A 23332-nucleotide genomic window follows, 5' to 3' on the forward strand; every position below is an offset into this window, starting at 1 on the left:
GAATAATATGAGCAAAATGATATGAGAAATGTTAATGGGAAGAATTATATGAATTGGAATAGCCAGAAAAGTCCTTAAGGGTAAGCTAGAACTAATCCAATTTCAAGAAATCCAATAGCGTCCATATGTAAGAGAAAGTGTCAAGTCCTGCGGGGGAAAAAATCAAGGAGTTCAGAAGAAAGCAAAACAGAAAGGAGAAGGTAACTTGGAGATTGTTAGTTTAAGGAGCTACTGAAACTAACAAAAATTAAGAGTAATATGTTTAAAAAAAGTAAAAGTAATACATCAACCTAGAGCTTCATCTTTGTTCCTTTGGAAGACTGCATGAATGGGTCTTAATTTCAAATCACACATTCCGACTGCTAATAGTTCTAATACGATCATCTTTAACTCTTCTGAGTTCCAAACTCCCACTCTCTTAGCAGCCTACTGTGCTTCTAATTTGCATGTATACCATCTTAATCAATATAGTCTCAAATTAATCCTATACTTCTCCAAATTCTCTCCTCCTTTTTGGTTCAAGAAGTAACTTTTCTCCCTAACAATTACCAAAGTAAAACAAAACAAACAAAACTCCCTCTTTTCCATAGCTAAACAGATGCACTTCCCATCATAAATTTCTGGCAGGGGTCTTTAATTGTCTCTTATAACCAGCCTCCACACCCAAGTCTCATTCAGATCCTCCTTAGCTTTCTCTTATGACTATTTAAAGTAAAGCCTACTTGTTCTTCCCTTTATGTCATGTTCTTCATTTTCCCTATTACAGCCCGTGTGGATTTTATCCAATGGGGAAAGAAAAGAAATTTAAAGTCATGTTATTATGTCTCAATTAAAAAAAAAATGAATCAAATATTCAATCAACCACCAGAGATCATAATATAAACCAAGAAAAAACCATAAACTCTTTTTTTTTTTTGGTTCCTAGGATTGAACTCAGGGGCATCTGACCACTGAGCCACATCCCCAGCCCTACTTTTTAAATTTTTATTTAGAGATAGGGTCTTACTGAGTTGCCTAGTGCCTCTTTGGACTCGCGATACTCCTGCCCCAGCCTCCCTAGCCACTGGGATTACAGGCATGAGCCATTGTGCCTGGCAAAAAACCATAAACTCTTTAGAAATAGTCAATCCTCCATAATAGAAACCAGCTTGTTGTCCATTCTTCTGTGGAAGCCATTTCTTCAGCCAACCATCCTTAGAATATCTGATTCTTTATGCTTTCTGACTTCTCTACCTTTTGTATGGGGTCCTGTCACATGCTCTGAGATGTAGTTTTTTGTCAAGGCAGGACTCCATGGAGAAGACCTTTGACTGCTTTCTCAGATTCATGAGCAGAGCCACCAGAAGAGGTATCTCCTCTACTCTGTCATCTTGGCTCCCCCTCCTCCAGATTATAAAATTTTTTTCATTTATACTCAGTCTGGCAACCTCCTATGTATCCTCCAAGACCCATTTTGCATGCATTTGAAATCTAAATTTAATGAATTCAGTCTAAGATGTCAATCAAGGTTGATATAGTTTTCACTCAGCAGCAACTATTAGGAATGCTGATGTTAGATGGGGAAAGCAAAGCAAAAAACATAAAAAAGGAACTGAAGGAAGATGTACAAACCCACTCAGAATTCTAAGGACTATATTCCAAATTTTTCTATTTCTTTGAACCTTTAAGCTAAGTAGATTTAACTTAGCTTAAAGGAATAAGTAACTAGACATTATTTCCATTCTGCAATCATATTTCTGGGAAAATATATTTCACATGGAATGGAATCAATATCTCTTTGTACAGAAAGAAAGCAATAACACTCTTATATTTTATCCATGCTAAAAAGTGGATTTCAGTCTTAATTCAAGAACAATTGATTTTATTCACTGTATTTTTAGATAGTTTTATGCTAAGAAATAAATATCAAAATATTTCCTTAATGTTGAATATATTAATTTCCTGGTACTTTTAAAGTGGTAAAGTCATTTATATAACATCTTTTTTGGTATTATTGACTTGCAGTTATTGAGTACTTAGTACGAGCCTGTCAGTTTTCTAAGTACTTAACATCCTTTACTCATTTCCAAAGAGACAAATGTCATTACAAAATGACAGTTGTGACAGTGATTAGAAGTATTCACATTTTACAAAATTCTCAGACTTAGAAAGTCAAACCATCTTGCTGGAGTCACATAGCTAATAAGTTCAATACACAATTAGGTCTGTCTGAGCTGAGTGCTTATTTTCTAACTATATAGCTGATAGACTAGTTTCTTATAATTACCTTACACAAATAAAAGTAGGAGATATGATGTCTGAAGAAAGATTCAAATCTAATTCTCATGCCTCTATTGGTGACATTGGTTAGTACAGAATAGCATAATAATTTCCAATGCATGTACAAGATTTAAAAAGTATGCCATAAAAAATCTTAAAAATTATGTTCCTAAAATATATTTCACCAGTCATAGAGGTGAAAGAATGACAGACCATGCTGGCTGCTGGGGATCCAGGTTTTAGGTTGTTTTGTTCCCACTGCTTACAAAACAGAGTAGAAAGAAATCCCAAAATGGGAAAAACAGTGGCTTCTTTCCTGGCTGGCAAGGTCTGAAAATGCTCTGGGTACAGCATTCTAAGTACCTAGGAGAGAATGTCAATCCCCTTGGTTTAATTAGGACCAAGGTTGTTTGGCTGTGACTGAAAGACAGAGAGAGAGCAGCATGGGATCTAAGAAGTAGATTGTACAGTCAGGCTGTGAACTCCTAGTGGGACAGAAGGGACAGGAGATTTCCCTGTGGTAACAGTGGCTCTCTTAAGGAGAGAAGCTTCTGGAGACAACTCTTTACCATTCAAAAACAAAAATAACAACCACGCACACACATACACACACACACAAAAAAAACACAATAAAAAACTTGGATACACTTGACATATTAAATTTTTCTACCTTTTACTTCTTATTAATTTTAATTTCTATTGGTTCAGGTGACTACTCTGCAGGAATCTTGTGAGAATTTAGTCATTGTCAGGAAGATTTTTTAGCTTATGTATAATACCACAAAGTTCTTGTACAAAAACATGTTTTTATTGTATCATCGCATTTGTAAAATAAATATTTTATATGAAATTATGGTCCTTGCTCCCAGAAATAATAACAACCAAACTTGTTATTATGAAAAAAAAAGTTAGATCCCTCTGTTGAATGTCTTTATCTTCAAAATTCCTTGAATGAAAATTTTAACATTTAAAACACTTGATTTTATGTGAAACCAAACTATCAATTGCTTGTATATGGGCAACAGAGTAACCATAAAGAAAAAAAATTATTATTAAATATCTAATTTTCTATGTCAATAAACTCACTGGCAAATATTCCTTAAGGGTTTTAAAGTTGCTTATAATATATTCACATGCTGTTCAATATCCTCCTAACTTAACACAAATAAAAAAGAGATATGATGAAGTTCTCAAATTTTATATCAAAATCTTTCTTATCTAGATGTAAACATAAAACCCTGTTTTATACTAGGAATAATAATCAAATGTGTTCAAGTCTGACTTTTTAAATTTTTTTAGTTAGTACTAAATTTCACTGTTCTGTTCTGAAATTAATTTTAGAATTAATTGAGTTTAAGGAATCCAATCTTTACACTTATTTCTCTTTAACTATTAATTTTTAGAGAACACTGGTCATCCCTCTTTTATTTTCAAATAAGACTACTGATATACTAAATCTCATTACTCATAAATTCACTTTCACTGAAAAAGTTATCTTTCCTGAGAGATGGTTTAATCTAGTTGGCCCACAGTGGCTCTTCCCTGTAATACCAGCAGCTCCTGAAGCTGAGGCAGGAGAATAACAAGTCATCCTTAGCAACTTAGTGAGACCCTAAGCAACTTAGTGTGATCTTGTCTCTAAATAAAATATAAAAAAGGCTAGGAATGTGGATCAGTGTTTAAATGCCCCTGGGTTCAATCCCTGGTGCCAACAACAATAGAAAAAAAGATGTTTTAATCTTCTATAAACTTTCCTTTTTTTATGCCTTTACTATATGACTGTTGTTTTCATTATGAGGTTTTTTGAGCTATTTTTGGCTCTGTTAAAAAATATGAATATTCTTGGAAGGTGACATATTGATCTGTCCATTTAATTATCAGACTATCTAGTCCTTTCACTGATAGCCATCTACATTTGTGTTTTTCTGGAATTTCTGTCTGTACATGGAACCTGGTTTTGTTGTTTGTTGATTGGCTTTCAATATTAAATACAAGAATCACATTCAGACAGAGATGATTTTAGTAGAACCACCCATCAGTCTACAAAACTACCTGCCACAACATATGGGCCTTCACCAGACTGCTCTTCACAGTCTTCCAATCAACCTGATTGATCTGCTTCGTTTATGACCATGGCATACTCACATACAAATATATTTAAGTGCGTAAAATTTATAAATCCATTGTATAAGCAAATATATTTCTGAAAGTGTTTTGCTAAATTTTAAAGAAACTTTCCAAAAATTTGTTTGCAATGAAGATATTAGATGAGTACTAAAAAGCCCTTTTAATCTAAAAAACTCATATTTTGTCCTCTTACACTGAAATGTGAACAATTTAAATTTAAGTAATGTTCCCCCAAAAAAAGAAATAAAGAAAAAGAAAAATCTAATTCAATTAATTTACAATTTCATCCTATAGTATGATTATTAACCTACATTATCACCACATTATTTTAAGGAATTATAATGACAGAAACTTGTTTTCATATTTCAATCTTGTAACTAGGGATATCTACACAAGATGTGTTTCTTAATTTTAACTAGCCCCTGATGGATGCACATATTATTAAACAAACCTAGCATTTCTGGATTTGGAAAATACTTGGAAACATCACATCCAATTATTTAAATGAAGATGAAGAGAACCAATATAGTTTGAAGCAGGAACTTTCATTACTTCATCTACTGCCAAAGAGTCTGTCCCAATGGCAAAATTAGTCATGATATACTCAAGATATTTCACTCTCTAGTCTATCCATTACACCTACAAAATTAAATAACACTTTACAGGAACTATTTTAATGATTGCTACTCATTATTAGAAAATAGCACAGGGAGAAAGAGCCTTTATTTAAAAAAATAGTCTCTGAAAGTTATAGTATCTGTCGTGAGTTCCCCATCCTGTTGGACTCCAGGGAAGGCAGATGGATGTGCCCATTCCCACGTGCAGGGTGATCTAACAGACCCCACCAAGCCTCAAATCAATCTTCTCTATAGTCCCATTAGTTTTGATGAAGTTCTTTGAGAAACTGAAAAGAGAAAAATGCCTATGAAAAATGTTCCTATTCTGTAATATGTTGTTATCAGGGGGCCCAGATTTAATCCAGAGAAGGGAGGAGGCTGGAGGAAAAAATTAACCTTTTCTTTATACACACTTACACACACACAAATATGTTTATGTAAATAAATATATATGTATGTACACATATATTTACTTAGTACAAATATATGGGTAGGAGCCACTTTATATATTAAAAAGCTTTTCACAACACAATACACTTATTAAATTCCTTTGAAATATTAAGACAAAATATTGGCCTCATTAAAAAATAAAGGGACGTATATCTTATATTTTATAATAAGAAGTTCATTACATAACACATAGTTTTAAACACATGTGTTTGGAGGGCTTTTTGCAGAGATAGATTGCGGGCTTGGTGCTGGATTCCAGTCCCTCACTTGGAAAGTCACTTGTGATTTTGGAGATGTTTCTTCAATCATTTGTGTGTCGATTATCTAAGAAGGGAGGGAAAATTAACTTGGTGAAGTAAAAGGATTTTCTTTTATTATTTGAATTTGCTTTAAGTTGTTGATGTTCTATTCTGAATTTGAGTAAGCATGCTTGGTTAAGGGGTCCACTATGCAAAAGAAATTTCTGTACATAGCTTTCTGAACAATTTATAGCATCACTTTGTTTTCAGAACCCACCTCACTCATGCACACATGCAGTCACACTTTAAAACTTAAGCCCATCTTTCATTCTCCTAAGTCATTGCATGGATGCTCCACATGGTTAACATCTCCTGTGTAACGTATGATTTGCTTTTCTTGCAACTCCTCTCCAGGCCCTTGTGCTCCTACATGGACAATCATGCTTACGTAAGCCACAGTAATGCCAGTAAGTGCATTTGAGTGTAGCCTCTTCAGAATATATGCACATTTCTAATTTTCAAACTATAGGATTGAATTTAAGTAATGATTATATTTTCTCAATGTAAGCAAATAATTGGTAAGGTATTTCAATATTCTTTTAAAAAATATAATTCTGCCTATTTCACATATGTTTAATCCCGCCTCATATCCAGAATGCACTTAGGTAGAATTAGATGATAAATCTAAAAACTTACAGCAGGCATCATCAAAAAACAGGATTAAAATTAGCTCCTACATGTTGAAATAGTATAATGCCTTAAGGTTAAGCCCTAAGATAATGGGCTTTATTTGAAGTATGGAGGATGGTAGATAGATAGATACACAAAACCAGAATAGAAAGGGAGTGGGTGTCTCTGGTAATCTAGGTCATTGCTTCTGAGTTCTGTCTGAAATTATCAAATTATCTAGGGAGCTTATTAAAAATACTGATTCCCAAATTTCACCCCTAGAGATTTGGTTGGTGATATCTGGAAATAAGTATTTTTAGCCATTTCTGATGGTTTTGTACAGACCTTTCCACACTGGATCTTGAACTGTCATTTGGAAATCAATAACCTATAAGAATGGGGAAGATGAGTGAAGAATATGTCTTAAAAATTATTTTAGCTTTGTAAGTTGGGTGAAGTTTACTTATTCTACAAAGCATCTTGTTGGGAAAACTTTCATTTATTTATTTATTTATTTAGTTAAGTATTATGTAGTGAATATTATTACATAAATAAATAATATAGATTATATATGATACTTAACTATATAGTATATATTTTAATAAGGTACAAATAATGACTTATTCATATTCACAATTTATACCTGGTTATAACTGACTTATAATTTTAAAGAAGAATATGATTTCACACACTTTTCAATATATGCTAAAGAAAATCAACTTCAAAAGGAATTTATGTAATTTTAAAGGGAAAATATACTTTAAAGAAAGAGTAGATCTAAGCCTAATTGACCTCTAATGTAAGTCCCAAAGTATTTGCATACATTCATGTTTAAACATTATCACCAATATGTGAACATATTATATTAAAATATTTCAGAAAGCTTAAAAAATTTATTCTGAAATATTTTTTTCTGGAAAAATCTTCCTATATATACAAAAGCAGAAGAAGTTAATCCTCTAAAACATCTAAAACAGCAAAACCTAATTGGTGAAATATATAAATACACCTTAGAATATCAGATATTACATTGAATAATGAAGTCATCAAAATAGTAATAGTAAAAATGTAAGAGCACTTCGAAATATTCAAGATTTAATTCTGACTAAAAGTTTATAGCTGGGAATGCCCCCCCTGTAATTTCAACAGCTCTGGAGACTGAGACAGGAGCTTGTCTCAGCAAATTACACTGTAAGCAACTTAGTGAGACCCTGTTTCAAAATATAAAAATAAAGGTCTAGAGATGTGGCTCTGGGGTTAAATGCCCTTGGGTTCAATCCCTGGTACCAATAATAATAATAATATTAACAACAACACATGAGTTTATACACAGAGTTAATTAATATGTAAATATATTTAAGTCTAAAGACCCAAAGAAAAAACACAAAGTTAAAATATGATAAGTTGGTAAGATTAATGAGGAATTTAGGATATTTCATTTTAAAGTAAATTTAACTATTTAAACATGTTTCAATAAAATGATCTTAAAGTTTCGAACTCTCTGTAAAGAGATATACATATTAATTTGGTTACTATTCTCCTGACTTTATTACTGGTGGCATAATTTAAAAAAAAATCATTATTCTCTTAGCTTTCCAGCACAGGTAGAGGTGGTAACTTCCATTCACTTATTCTGCAAAAGGTTACTAAACAAGTCCTATGCTCAGGCCTTTTGTGTCCTTACATATAGGTGATGTCCATTTAATTTTCCATATTCCTCCTTTTGGCAAGTGCTGATCAACAATTTTTGTGACCAGTCCCAGGACTTGTGAATATGGGACTATTCACAGATGTGAATACTTATGCCTATGGCTAATATTTTTATTCAGGTGTCCTTCTTTACATGTTTGATAGTCAATTTGGGAATAGTGTGGGTAGTCATGAGTATATTAACTTTATATCATTAAAGACAGAATGCAATTAAATCACTGTTTTGAAAATAACTGGTGCATGTAAAATGCTTCTCATCTTTTGGATTGTACCCACAGGGAAGGCTTCTAACTTCCTATTAGCATCTATCATGATATTAAAATATATTTATTATGCACATACTACAGAAACATAAATAAAGTAGATAGACTTTATTAAACTTGGAATAATCCCAATTAGTATTGGATGTAGTAGTATAGATTTTGGAATCAGTGAATGAAACAAGGCCATAATAATATGGAACAAAATAATGAAAAGCTCCCAACAAATTCTGTTTCTGTTTACATTCTTTGTAGCAGTTGAAATTGCTAGAGCCTATTCAAGGTTACTGGGAAGTAAAAAGCACAATAACCAACAGTGGAATTTCTTTTAAGTATTCGCTACCCACTGGGAAAAGAACTATATCACATTTCTTTTCTATGTCAACAGTTTGAACAAGGAGAAATCAGCTAGTCCACAATCTATAAAACTGAAACTTGGTTTATTTCATGTGAGGTGAGGATAGTGTGCAATTACGCATTGTTTTGTATTATATTGTTATCCAGGATATATTCTAATTCTATAATTTCAATCCTTGCTTCTAACCCCCAGTCATATATATAGATATATAGATATATATCTCTCTCCTGTATGCCACCATATCCCTCCCTTTTCTTTTTACTGTGGATGAAACTCAGAGCACTTAACTACTGAGCCACTTCCCCAGCCTATTTTTTGTATTTTATTTAGAGTCAGAGTCTCACTGAGTTGCTTAGAGCCTTGGTGAGTTGCTGAGGCTGGCTTTGAACTCACGATTCTGATTCTGTCTCTGAAGCTACTGGGATTATAGGTGTGCACCCTGTGCTTGGGTTACCATACCCTTTTTCCTTACATGTTTCATCAATATGTCAGCATATTCAAAAGAGAATTTTCTGGTTTTCCCCCATCTACCAATCCCATTTTCTTCTTTCATCAGACTATCTTTCCTCACTTTCATTGTTGCTGTCCACAGCAACCTGGATACTGAACTCATACGTAAACACGACCCTTCCATTCAATGTGTAGCCATCATATTAGTCAATTTCCCTTTCGTATGCATTTTGGTATAAGCCTTATATACCTATCCAGGTAACAACATCATCACTTTCCCATCATCCTTTAATTTATACAGTATTAAATACTTGGCAGTGAGCATAAACCCTTTGAATTCAGTATGCTATTATAAATTCTTCGTTATCACAGCCAGCTCAAAACCCATCTTCCAACAACAGTGATTATCAAATGTTAGTGTACATCCTTATCCTGGAGGGCTTGTTAAAAATGCAGGCTGTTGGTCTCAGAGTTCCTGAATCAGAAATTTGGAGTTAGGCTCTAGAATTTGGTTTTCTAACGAGTTCTTACCTATGGTTTAGGCTGCTACTCCTGGGACCATACTTTGAAAACCAACCATTCAAATGCACCATTCTAAACTCCTCTTCCAAGATTTCAGAGCTGTTTATAATTTGAGGTCACCCTTATCAGTTCCATAATACTGTGTACATATTTCTCTTGCTAGATAGATGTGGAGTTATGATGAAGTTAATACCTCTGTACAAGGTATTATACTTAATACCTTGAAGGTATTACAATTAATTAATTTGTGATGTGGTTTGGTTTGGTTATAGAGTTCTGAAAGTGTATATACTTCAGGTTATACAAACCTGGATCCTACTCTGCTGCTGAGTATCTAGGATTTTTCATTGATTTATGAAAATATTAAAGACCCTCACATTTATGTACCTTGTTGGATCTGCTCCCCTTATTTAGCAAGTCCGTTAGTCCTGGCTGTGTGCTCGGTTCTCTTCCATGGCAGATTCCACCCATCCTTAACTTTCAAGACTATGTCTTTGTTCACCAATCTAACTCCTTTTTAAATGACTGTCCATTGTCTTGCATTGCTGCTGGTTCTTGATGTGTTTCTCCTTAAAGAGATTGAATGGAAATTATTTTTCAATGTTACTTTGCCAAGCTACATATCTACCAATTAATTATCTGATACTATAAAACTGTAAAGAACAAGGTAATCAGATTAATTAAAATACTTATTAAGATATAATAATTTGCTAATAATTAAAATAACTAATACAATAACAACTGATATTTATTGAAGACAAAAACTGGTAGGCACGATGCTCAAGATTTATTATATAACATTATGTTCTAAGCTCACATTTTCCTTTAAATAAGCTACTATTAATGTTGTGATGGTGTTGGTTATTTTAAAATAAAACTGAAGCCTAGAAAGGTAGGTATATTCCTCAAAGTCCCTTAGCTAATATAGAATACAGATTCAAACCCCATACTACAGTACTTTACAGCCTTTATTCTCAGTCCCTTAAATTAGAAGCTATAACCCATTATGTTCAAGTACAGTGACTGTGGGGAGGTCTTCAACCATTCTTCTCTCTTCCATTGCCTATAAAAGCCTGTGAGGTGGGAAGTTAACTTCACTTCCTTACAACACAGTGGCACAGGGCGAAACAACACCATAATAATTCCAAACAGAACAGGTATGCTTGGAAGTCAAGGGAATGGCATTAAATACTATTAGAAGGGCCATTTTTTCCATATAATTCATATGATAAAAATTCTAGTTAATTGATTATGATGATGATGGCTATTATTTTTATAAATGTCCTATTATTCAAATGCCTTCTAATAGACTATTCAGGACTATTTGCAATATTCTTTTCTTTAACTGTATAACCAGTGACCAATCTGTGAAAACTCTTTAGTCCTGTCCCCAGTGACAGAAATACAACTCAGGGCATATTCACATTTCTATTGGCCTTTACCAATTCAAATGAAAGTAATTCAAGCTCAGATCAATCACTGTTGGCAGGAGGTAGCAATTATTGGTGAAGTCAAATGTGGGATTATTTGACTTATTTTTTTCTGAACCAGATAGATTTGATATTTAATTCTATTCACTGTCAGTTACCCTCCAATGGATTCAAAAGAATTTCAGACATTGTGATATTTATTATAATAATCATATGACTTAGATGGTTAATAATACAATTCTCTACATCAATATAAAATTAAGATAAAAGAATTTAAGATGTGGGCAAAAACTCACACATCCTATTCAGTTTAACACAGTGCCACATTTTTATTTCATACATACACACACACACACACATACACATATATCACTTTTATTTTTCCTTTTAATTATGCTATTGTTTGCATCAACTCTATAATAAAATAATATCAAATGTTTACTTACAGAGCTGTCATTCACAAAACTTATTATGCAGTCTATTCAGTATACATACTATATTCAACTTATGAGAAACAGGAAAATCTGCATTTATACCCTGTGTTTGTACTCTAAAGGGTAATAGGAATATATTTAAAATATTTAATAAAAAATCCATTATCTATCAAATGCCTTTTGTTGACTTCATATATTAGAGATGAATAAAATAATGACTAGTTATCTAAAACTAGTATTTTATTTTTATCCTGGGAGACTAAAATCTTCCTAAATGCTTTTCATTAGATATCTACTAAATTAATGCCTTAGAGGTGATTTTACAACTGAGAAGTTGTGTTGATGTGCCAATGATAAAATTTCTGTTATAGCATACGGGCCCATGGAGGTCATGTAAGAGACAATTTCCCATATGAAACATCATTAGAACATTGTAGTAAGACCTGAAGCATTTCATTTTTAATTAGAGAAGCTATAAAAGACCAATCAAATTAACTATAACAATACCAACAGATTAAATAACTTATTTAGAGTCATGCATGATGGTTAGAGAGCTAAAATTGTTGGATGATCCTCATGAAATTATCCTGCAAAAATATTATGTGCCTTAGATGCATTCACAAATAGATTGCCTGTTCCTGGAAATATGTGTCAACTATGAATATTAGAAACCCAGTACTCCAAAATAACTGAGTACCTTAGTTCAATTTTATCTTACTTAGTAAAACCAGCATGCCAACTTTTATAGTTTCACAAAGAGAACAAATTTTAATTCAATTATTAATTAAATCATGAAACTAAGCATAAATACTGAAGCTTGCTTTGAGGAGAGTATCTTATATAGACAAAATTAACTGGTTTCCTTCCCTCCCACTTTCTCCTCTGTCTTTCCTTTCTACCTTCTGTTATCTCTCTCTTTCCTTTTTATATTTTATTTTATTTTGCAAATTGAAATCACCATATTGTTTATATATTTTGTATGTGAAGTACCATATTTAAAAATTTAGGAGTGATTCCATTGTGATTTGTTGAACAGAACTTTAAGCTATAAGATAGTAAATGAATTTAACTCCTTTAGAAAGTTATAAAATAATTACTCATTATAAATATTAGCCAAAGGATGTTGAAGTCATCCGTAAATAGTCATTCATGTATAGCATGTTTTTCAGCACTTGTTCCATATTTAGGCCTTAATAACTCATCTTTTTAATAGTACACTTAGTACTAGTTATATTATTGATAACTATGAAATTTAGCAAGATGGACTATAGCCAAATTGGCAATACAATATTTAAATACATGGTAGTAAGTTTGTGCATATGCCTGTGTAAGCATGAGACAAAGAAAGAAAAACCTGGCCTTCAGGTTTTCTGTAATGAGTTACATTCCTTTTCAAGTTACAACAAGCAAGTTATTACCAACAGTATTTAATTACTTTTTCTAATTTATCATTGATGCAAGAAGGAAAGAAAAAAGCAAAACAAACCATGGGACCTCAAGATTTCTCCTGCTGAATGAACACTGATAAGAAAATTCTGAATCATTGTTTCACCCAGTTAATACTATTCATGGACTAATGAACAGGAAGACTACAAATAAATTGAATGGTTAGTGAATCACATTGCTTCCATCTCATGAACAGCAGAGACAGACTCTGATTCATTCAGTCCCTACCCGCATAATTGTGATAGTTCCTACAACTCCCCTTGTCCAACTAAGTTAAATGCTTAACACTTAAATACCAAAAATAGATACAATGTTACCTTTTTTAATGGAAAAAGATTAAAGCATCACACCATAGAGAAATTCTGGAATGTTATTATATTATAAAAGGCTTAGAGATCAATTGTGCAGGACCAAAATGTAAATTGGCTAACATCAGACACTGTGACAAAAAGAACACACTTCCCAGACCTGGAGCAGATAATTAGGCCCAATTACTAGGTGAAGTTACTGTATTCATTTAAAATCCAGACAAGTGTGAAAGTGTATGTGTGTGTGTGTGTGCATGTGTGTGTGTCTGCCTGTGTGCCCTAAAAACTGTGGCATAATAAAATTATTGTTGTGATCACATAAGAGTGTTTTATTAATAACATTTCTATGATTAAAAAAGTGATACATGGTCACTATAAAAGTTGTGAAGTATCTAGGTGAATGTATTGGAAAAACATAAATCAACTGTGAAATCTTCTTTCAGAAAAAGACAGTGCTAAAATTCTATTGTAGATTCTCCAGGACATTTTCTAAACATATGCTTGTTTTCTATGTAATACACCCATACAAATTTATAGATACACAAACTCACATGTATTTCCCCATCCTAAAACATGGATAATACTTTTTATTCTATATTTTGTTAGATAGATGTATAATATAAACCTTTCTCCCCCATAATTAAATGATATTTTAAAAATTACTGCTTTTCTTGTGAATGTACCATATGCATAACCACTTATCTATCTATGAATAATGGCAGAATATATAAGTCTTCCTTTACATCTCTGATATTTTTTTCACTTATATAAACACTTGGAAGTAGATCAAGGCATTTATTTTTACAAACTGTAATTATAAGAATTTCCATATTTAAATAGATCACTGAAGCCATGTGTTGACCATCTGACCTATGACTCATATACAGACTTAGACTGATCAGTGATCTTACTCAGACATTAAACTCATTCATTTCAGGTGTTGGATGTTATTGATGGATTAGAAAAAAGGATCAGAGATCAAATAGGAGAAACAATGAGTTCAGCATAACAACTATTTTGAATTAGAGAAAACCAGACTATTGAACTTAACTACGAAAAATGGTAAGGCAGCCAAGAGAGGAAAGGCATGAGGTTGGACCAGTGGCACTACTAGAGAAGTCAATAGCATCAGAAGTCAAGAATCCTTTGGATCTCATGCTTTCCTGCTAATTCTCAGTATGTATCCCAATGCTTCAGCTACCTACCATTTTGATTTCAATTTACTTGCTTCTCAGAGATATTTTCATTCTTCATAGTTGGGGTTTTAAAACCCGGATAAGAATATGCATTTTTCTTTTCAAATATTTAACCAATCAGAACTCTATAACCGTTTTGCTGTCATTGAGTCTAGGCAATTTATTTGTTCCCAGTAAAAGAAGGATTCCTTTCTGTAGAATGACACTAATACTAACTTTCAACATATGCTTCTTGTTAGAATACTCCTCCAAATATCTGTTCTGAGCCTGGCTAATAAGTAAGATTGTCTTATATTCATGTACAAAGGACTAGCAGATTTTACAGGTAGGTACTGGCACAAGTAACTCCTGCATAACTTTTTCTTATCTTTTCCTGTTCCTTTCTAGTTTGACTATGCCCTGTAAAACTTTTTGTTCACTTGCTAAGAGATAACAGATATCCTCAATCTTTTCTACCAGAATATTCTCTCAGTTATTCTACCTACCTGTAGTTTGAATTTCACTTGATAACATTACTGCTCTATCCTCAATGTCAACAAGCACAGTAATCACATCTAGGTTGGCTTCCTTTCCCATTTTCTTTAACAAACTTTTGGACCACAACCACTCTACTCAAATTCCCAGCTCTTCCTGCCACACATAATCAACTCTTCAGCAGGCAACCAATTTCTGTACCATTACTGGCCAAACTTCTTTTCTATCTCCTAGGAAGAAATGGTTCAGTTGGTTTCAAAACGTGGTTTATATCTCATACGTCTTCTTTTTCTTGTGGCATTACTCTAAAAATGCAATATTCTTCCTTCTGAATTTTCATTGCCCCTATCTTTATTGTGTTTGTTAATGTGCTAAAACACCTTCTGTGTTCAAGGATCTCTTCTGAGCCTATTTTCTCTTGGAATGAGGGAAGATGGAAGCTATCTTTCCTTCCTTTTTAGCAAACTTTACTTATCTTCTGTTTTATTATAACATAACCATGCCAGCCAACTTTACATCAAATCTGTAATTATCAATTCCAAAGATCAAACTTCTTGTTTTCTAAAATGAGTTTTGGTCCCAGGAGAATTTTCTTGACTGGAATAAAACATGTAGTAATAGGCTACCTTTTGCTTGTTGATTTTCTTCCAAAATTTTTATAATGTTATTCAGTTCAGATTCTTCATTTAACACTTCTTCCTGCTATTAGAGCACCTGTTTTTTAGACAACCCCTTAAATGTTACTTGGATTTGCTCCTCATTCTCTTGTGTTCCTTTTCCTTCTACTCTCATTGGACAGGCAAACTGACCTCCATGGCCCTAATGTTATCTAAGAGCATGCAACTATCAAATTTGAGTTTGTGTTAAAAATATGGCCCAACTTTCAAATGAAAATTGGCACATGGGATACAGAAGAATATAAATAACTTACAAAAATCATATTTTGTGAAACATTCCTTCTCCCTACTCAACCTTGCTTCTCTTCAGTATTTCTGGTTATTTGTTCTGTAGTTTCATCATCCAATTCCTCAACTTAGAAATCATCAGATTTTATTTGGTTTATCCTTCTTTTGTTGGTGTTTTGTAACTCATTTTTGCTCTACTTTTCTCATCACAATCACAACTATGTTTTAAATACATAGAATAATTTCAATACACATGATTAGGTTCTAGAAGCTCAAAATCTTCAATGTTTCTATTAACAGGATTCAGTCTATATCTGCTCTTCAAGACCTTAACATTTTTGCCCCAATGCCTTTCTTAATATTTGTTCCAGAAGAGTTGTCTTTTTATTCTGTCCGTGCAGAATTAATCTCTCTTTCATCTATAAACCCATGGCTCATAGTTCACAGTAGCTGTACAGCTGTAGATCTCAACTCCTTTTTTTTAAATCAAGTTTGTTGTGTTTCTGTCCCTCCAGTTAGAATAGGAATTCCTGAAAAGCAGCAACCATAACCTTCATCTCAATAATTCTCACACCAGAACAATTCCAGTAAATATTTACAGCTCAATGAATAGTTTAACAATTAATTTCAATACATCAAGTCATTGGGACAAAAGTATAACCTACATTGTGATGAGGTTAATTCAATAACAAAATATGCATTAGTGTGGCTTTAAGTTTATTTAAGTTCAGAGAATCCCTTTTTCTTCTAAAGAATTTTAAGAATTGTCTTGAGAATCTGCATGACTTCTAATAATACTCCCTGTGATAGTAACTGGGAAGTATGAATATTTACCCATCATTTAGATAAAGAAAATAAGACTAATAGAGGTTAACTTACTTATCATTGTCACAAAATCAGTGGGTGATACAGTAGGGATTAAAAACACTTATTTAAATTTCCATTCATTAACATATTCACTCCATGAAGCATTCATTCAAGTAACTTCCCATCTTTTTATCAGGACAAATGAGATAATGTCTGCAAAAATAATTTTAGCTACTCAGGAAAAGCAGGCTATATAATTTAAGAGATGAATTTGATAAATTGGATTCACAAATAAGTGCACTGGCTCAAAGCCTCTCTACAGAGGAAGTTATTGTGTCATTTTCCCCATTATCTTGCCAATTTACCTCGGCTTTACTATCATATGAATCTCCTATAGAGCTCGGCAAGTGAACTTCTTGAAAATGAGTTTTGGTCTCAATCCAGTAAATTTTATTTGTACTTTTCCCACATTCTCTCTAATAGTTCACTGACCCATTACATCATCAAAGTTACTACTTACCAAAATCAGAACATAAGTACATTTGACTTGTTTCATAGCTAATATTTTAGCAATAGCCTCATAGAACAATATTGATTTGATATAAAAGCATTTGCTTTTTCATATTATTATATTCACATGTAGGTACTACATAAGAATTCACCATATAAGGCTTCAAGAGTGTACTTATTGCACTGCAGTCTTTTTCAATAATAGCACCTACTACATAGGACCCAAGGGCACCCATTAAGTGCTCAATGATATTTTGTACTAGGCATTTTTTTTGTCCTCTGAGAGCATTTCTAGCACTCTCAGAAGGGCAATACAATCAATGTGCAACCTCCAATAGTTCTGAATTTAACAATGTGGATGCTATTGAAATAGCCTTGGTGTATGAAGAAGAGCTGCTGATACATGGGCAAATGTGAATCTTACACAGGCTAGACAAAGCTGTCCATATCCTGTCTCCTACTGTGTAGAAAAATAGAATGATTTCATCTAAGCAGAAGCGTGATCTGTTGAACAGAATTAGAGCAAAATTCAATTTGATTTCATAAGTAAACTCTGCTCCAAAAGAAGTAGTTCTGTATAAGCCAAAAATGCAATTTAAATAACACAATACATTTTAGATTTCTGAATGTTCATTCAGTTTCACTACAAATGAAGTTTCCCTTTAAGTAAATTATACCATCAATTTTGGAAATCTAAATAAATCTTTCTTTCTAGGCAATTTGTAGACATTGGTATTTCCTTATAATTTAAAGCATCTCTCTTACAAGAATGAGGCAAATGGATACCTGCAGATGGGCATGATGGTACCTGTGCAAAGAAGGAGAGGTACCCACTTGTTACTGAGTATATGCCCATTATATAAGGTTTAATGATTAGATATATTTTTAATTTTCTTTGTCTCAATTATGAAAATTGTATATGTCATAAGCATTTTGACTATTTAAGTATATTTAGAACCCAAATATACCCAAATGTAAAATAATAAATGTTTATAACAACTTCCTACAAAACAAAACCTACATAATCACCAGGACTTTCAGAAAGTCATTGTTATGAATAAAGTGTAAATACATTAGCCACCTCCCCTTGTTCAACATTTTGCTTTTCATGGTTTCAATTTCCCATGGTCAACCACAGTCTGAAAATAAATTACAATATGATATTTTCAGAGAGAGAGGGAGACCACATTCACATAACTAGCATTAGAATATATTGTTATGCTTATTGTATTTTATTACTAGCTGATGTTAATCCCCTATTGTCCTTAATTTTATAAATTACAGTTTATTATAGATATGTATCCATAGGGAAAACCATATATGGGAAGTTAGGTACAATTCACAATTTCAGGTATTCATTGAGGCTCTTGGAATGTATCCTACAAGGATAAGGGGGAGCTACTACAAAACTACAGTGCACATGAACTTAAAATAGTAGTAAACAGGAAAAAATGTTAAAAGTTTTTGCTGTACATAGAGGAAAAAATACAAATCCAATAATCTTAAATTGATACTTTAGAAAGTACATACTAATTTAGAACTAATGGCATAGGGAAAGGAAAAACAGCAACATGTAAGACCCAAAGATATATAACTCAGCTGGACTTAAGAACAAATATGTAGACCTAGACAAATTTATATACCCTACCTAGTTTTTGTAGTAATCCAACTGTTTGCTGTTGCTGTTTATATTTTGATTTCATAAACTTTTATTGAAATAAATTAATTCACTTATTAAAAATCGTATGTTTTCTTACATACCATCTTCTGATAGCTGAAATGGCTCACAAATCCACCCAGCAAATGTTGACTAATTGCTAATTATATGCAAATTATGTTTGCAATAAGGAAAGTTATGTTTGGTAAATAACATCATCAGGATTCTAAATGAACTGCAATATAGTCAGCAAAGAGTCATAAATGGGTAAAATTAATTAAAAAGTGAGAACCACATAGCTTTTCTTTTTTTTTTTAACATATTTATTTATTTATTTATTTTTTTAGTTATTGGCAGACACAACATCTTTGTTGGTATGTGGTGCTGAGGATCGAACCCGGGCCGCACGCATGCCAGACGAGCATGCTACCACTTGAGCCACATCCCCAGCCCCCACATAGCTTTTCAAAAGAAATGTAAACAGATGACAATAGGAAGGATAGTCAAATAATGAGTTAATAAATAAATTGAACAAATTTTCACATGAGATTCCCCAAAGAGGCAAACAAAACTATGAGTCAGCTTAATAATGACAAATACATGTCCCCTCATTGGCCTCTCTGATGAACTGGGGGTGGGTTTCTGAAGTGTTGGCTTCTTTGAACCATATACATATAACTACAATCAGCACCCTGATTGATTAATACTCAGTCCGAGGGCAGGTGTGAGATGGAATGTATTTCCCATCCATTTCCAAAATCTTTCTTCTTTTCTACTTTCCATAAATAATCAGAATTTGGGTACTAATAATCTTTTCCCCTAAATACATCAGCTTTCTCATTTCACTCAGTCCATAAAGCAGCCTCTACTAATCTCTTTCTCTAACCTCACTAATACAATCTATATGTGAATGATTAATTTTCTTTCTGAAACTTAAATATTGTTATCTGACCCCCCTCCCAACTCAAAACCATTTTAAAAACCAAAATTAAATTTATTTAACTAAAACCATCATTTTTTTTTTTATTTTAGGACTAATACACTCAGTTTTACCTTATTTTTACTATTGTGCCCGCCCTATCATTTTCTCATATTTCCTCTCAATTACCACTAAGACAATTTCAATTCATTGAACAGCTCCTTTATTAATGCCATTGTTTTCTCATGTTCTTTTTTTTTTCCCGTCCCTTAAAATTTCTTGCCTCACAAAGTTCTTCTGAGAATCTTCCACTCCTTTTTTTTAATGCCAATTTAAGTAGTTGCTCCAAAGTTTTTTCCTAATACTTTCTTGCAGTTTTTTCTTGCTTTTTGCTCTTTACCTATATTTACTGTAATGTTTTAGTGGATTTCCTACAAGACTAAGTATTTTGAAAGAAGGCAATATATTCTCTTATGGTTTAGATATTATTTGTGCCCCAGAAGCTCATGTGTGAGATAATGCAAGAAAGCTTAGAGGTGAAATGATTGAGTTATGAGAGCTTTAACACAATCAGTGCATTAATCCTGATAGAGATTAACTGTGTGTTAAGTGTAGGTGGGTAGGGTGTGGCTGAAAGAGGTGGGTCCATGGGGCATGCCTTTAGAGTTTATATTTTGTTCATGATAAGGGGAGTGCACTCGCTTTCTTTGCTTCCTGGTGGCCATATCTTGAATTTCTTTCCTCCACCATACTCTTCTGTCATGATGTTCTGCCACATCTCAGACATAAAGCAATAGAGGCAGCCATCTGTGAACTGAGATCTCTGAAACTGTGAGACCCAAATAAACTTTTTCTCCTCTAAAATTATTTTGTCAGGTCTTTTGGCCATGGCTGTGAAAAAGCTGACTAAAACATATTCTTTCACTAATGTGTACCCAGGGTCTGAACACTACCTTGTTCTCAGTAAGTGCTCAATAAACATTTAAGGAAAGATTAACTTCAAACTGGGGAAACTTCTGGGTAGACAGTGATGGAGATTATCTGGAAGGCAGAGAGAAACCCTCAAGGGATTCTTAGACAGAATCAATCCACAAATGGATGGGAATGAGGAAGCAAGAAGGAATATTTCAGGGACACTGATCCCACTATGTTGATTTCATAGTATCAGAGGCAGTGTCTGGAAGAATGTAGAAAAAAGTAGTTTTTATCTCATAATTTTCTGTTGTATACTCTCATCCATACTCACACTAAGAATTCTTTAGCTACAGATAATTTTTTTTTTTATATTTGAGATGGTCAATACTTTTTATAATGTTTTTTTAACAAGCTTTTGATTTTCCATTGTATTTCACAACAAATGTGCATCAATGTATTATGTACTTTAAAAATTTGCATTTGTGCTGTTATGCTTCTTTTTTAATAAAATTCAAGCACCATTTGCAAGTAGATACTTGGGGTAAAAAAAACATAGGAAAACAAAATAAAAATTAGAAAAGTTTTATTTGGTTTTGTGATGTTCTTTGGATTTGTGATGTTCAATGATCCCTGTTTGACTACACTATGTCATGTGTGATGTTGTCAACACAACACACTACCTGCCCACTCCCAACAGCCATTGACAAACTTCAGTTCCATAGATGCTAAAGTACATTGACAGTCAAAATTATTTTTGGATTCAATCCTTAAGTAAAGCTTTGCTGAATACATAGCAACCCAAGCAATATTCATATCTGTCTATACTACTCAAAGACAAAATAGGGGCCAAGGAGGGCTGAACTCCTAAAAAACAGTATTCCCCAAATAGCAGATAAAGTGCATATCTTCCTTTCTCCCCAAACTGACTGCAAAGTAAGATGAAAACAGGAACTGACTGTGCGTGAAGAAAGCAGCTAGAAAAGTCAAAATACTAAAATACAGATCTGGCATGTTTCTTTTATTTACTAGCCAAATTCCCACAGGGAAAAATGCCACATGCCAATAAACAAATATCTGACAAGAGGTCAAATAAATAAATCCAGCCTGTTGTAATATGTCACAGGCAGAGTTATGGGAATAGAATAATCACCATTACACCAATAACAATGTGTTTGGTTTAAACTGGATTATGTATCTGTCATCGATTGACCTGAATTATATGGGACTAGAGAGTATTATTATTCAGTGCTCTGTACCTACGACATCAGAATATATGAACTCTCTATCAATAGTTAAAAATACCAGTGAAAATATGTATGAGAAAGCTGGGGTTAAAAAACAAGAATATTTGAAGAAAGTATGCAATTAAAGGCAATTTCTTTATTACATAAATATCTACTTTATATGTTGGCTTTTCTATCTTTCTTTTGCTTTCTCTATGTGAGGTAAAGAACATATTCCTTTTCCATAGTTTAGGCTTCAGTCTCTCCTTACATTTCTTGTCACTCTGTGTACAACTCATTCTCAGACACCCAATGCAGACCTAGTCAAGCTTCAAACTCAAGAAGCAAAGTGACAACTGCTCATGTTATATTACTAGCCTGTGCAACTAGTAGCAGAAGAAAAAGCATATTTTGCTCTACCTTGCAAGCCCTCTTAGAAGATTAAGTGGAATTCTGCCGAAACCACTCATAGTTGCTCCTCTCTCACCTACCAAGGCCTTAAGTGCCAGGCACTCAAAGAATATTTAATAAATGAATGTAACATGGAAAAAGATATCATTAAATACTTGAATGAATGCTTACACGACAAGTATTATACCTTTATTATATTCAAGTGCCCATAAAAGTTTTTGATACCAGAAAAGTATCATTGAAATAAATTACGTATTTTTCCTCTTATACCTCTGGGTTTAAAAGTTTATATGTGTCTTTGAATATACGAGGATATGAGATAGTATTTTTTATACCAATTACAGTCATTACGAAAGGTAAATTATTTTGTCCTCTACATATACACATATTATATATAAATGTATGTATGTCTATTTGTAATAGACATACATAAATTTATTATATGTATACATGTGTGTACATTGCTTGGATTTTTAAAATATTTATCATGTGAAAGGTTAGAAAATATGTTAAGAAGCAATTAATTTGTGTGCAGTAGGGACTTACAATGGAAGATTTCTTCATTTTATAAGAATGTTCCAGCCCTTCATAGGGTAGACAAGGAGGTCTTTAATTAGGTACTTGAACATTGAAATAAAACCTCAGAAGACTGAGTTATTAAAAACCAACCTTCACTTCTGAATGTTAAAAGTACATAAAAGTACTTCACTCCTTTTCTTCTTAGACAGGAACTATAAGTGATTTTCACGAATATTTATTTAATTCAACCTATTACATTGGGTGTTCTAAATAACCAAAACATAATTTCTTTACTTTCTTAAACAAATACTATCTTGCACTTTCAATATTTAGTTACGTTTAATAAAGGTGACTCTTTCTAGCAATTCAAAATTCTCAGGTATTTTAAAAACAGGCAGAATTTTCTATGATACCTATAATATTATCTAAATTTATAAATTGTGGTGTTCTTTCCATTAGAGAAAGAAAAGAATGTTCCTTGACCATCAGACATCAAAGGCTTCTTTCCCATGGTAGG

At 32.9% G+C, this 23332-nt stretch overlaps 1 protein-coding gene and 1 long non-coding RNA gene across 10 annotated transcripts in view; one reads left to right on the top strand and one right to left on the bottom strand.

Annotated features, from left to right (window-relative positions):
- The window catches only part of Pcdh9 (protocadherin 9), an 854885-nt gene that overhangs the window by 630701 nt on the left and 200852 nt on the right, over positions 1-23332 (bottom strand). The window lies entirely within an intron of this gene.
- Positions 1007-21527, top strand: LOC125612854. The gene is made up of 3 exons (XR_007343328.1): positions 1007-1348; positions 7961-7965; positions 21517-21527. It is a non-coding gene; the product is annotated as an uncharacterized LOC125612854 (long non-coding RNA).

Source organism: Marmota marmota, unplaced genomic scaffold (assembly GCF_001458135.2).
Source record: "Marmota marmota marmota unplaced genomic scaffold, marMar, whole genome shotgun sequence".
NCBI lineage: Eukaryota > Metazoa > Chordata > Mammalia > Rodentia > Sciuridae > Marmota > Marmota marmota.